This window comes from Petaurus breviceps, unplaced genomic scaffold (genome assembly GCF_028583685.1).
Source record: "Petaurus breviceps papuanus isolate PSGF00001 unplaced genomic scaffold, PetGlider_PUasm1.0 558, whole genome shotgun sequence".
Lineage (NCBI taxonomy): Eukaryota > Metazoa > Chordata > Mammalia > Diprotodontia > Petauridae > Petaurus > Petaurus breviceps.
In genome coordinates, this window is record NW_027186376.1 from 4655430 (window position 1) to 4656250 (window position 821).

Genomic DNA, 821 nt, shown 5'->3' on the forward strand with positions numbered 1-821 from the left:
CACACACACACACACACACACACACACACACACACACACACACACACCCTTCCCAGAGTCTCCTTGTGCTACTGCACAGAAGGTCCTTGGTATCTGCAGAATTCACATATATCCGAGGGAGATGGTTATTGTTCAGTCAGTGGCCTTGCCAAGGGATTGCTGCCTGACCCTGGTCCAGAAGTCCCCAGAAAACATTGCAGAATGAAGTGAACAGCCTATTCCTGAAGCAGGACAAAGAGCAAGGAAAGAACAGCCTGGCCTGGACTTCACTGACTGTCTCTGGCCCTCTTGGGTCCAGTGGAAACTACACTCAAGAAAGCTTCTTGCCCCCATCCCCTTAGGCTCATGGACCTTTCACGTGTCCTGAGTTGCACTCTCCTCTCTCTGTGTTGTCTTCCCTCATTAGAATGGGAGTTCCTTGAAAGCCAGAACTGTCTGCTTTTCTCTTTAGGTCCCTAGCATTGAACAAGTACTCAGCACTTAATTTGTAGGCATTTAATAAAAGCTTTACTCCTTCAGAGATGAGGCCTGAGGAGATGGTCAGAATTTGGAGTCTGGGCATCCTGACTGCTGCTGACGCCCTGTGTGCCTTTGAGCAGATAGACACTTCCCCTTCTTGGAGCTCCCAAGGTCCCTTCCGGATGGCTTCTTCCTTTGGTGACTGCCAAGCCTCCGAAGCAGCTAGCCGGAGCCCTGACAGCCTCTTGGGCTCTAGGTGACAGCAGGGCCCACACTGTTCCTTCTTTTTCTGCACGCTGCTCAGTCACCCAGGCTGACCAAAGATGAATGAAGGACTGGTGGGTTCTCAGCCTCCAGGGGAG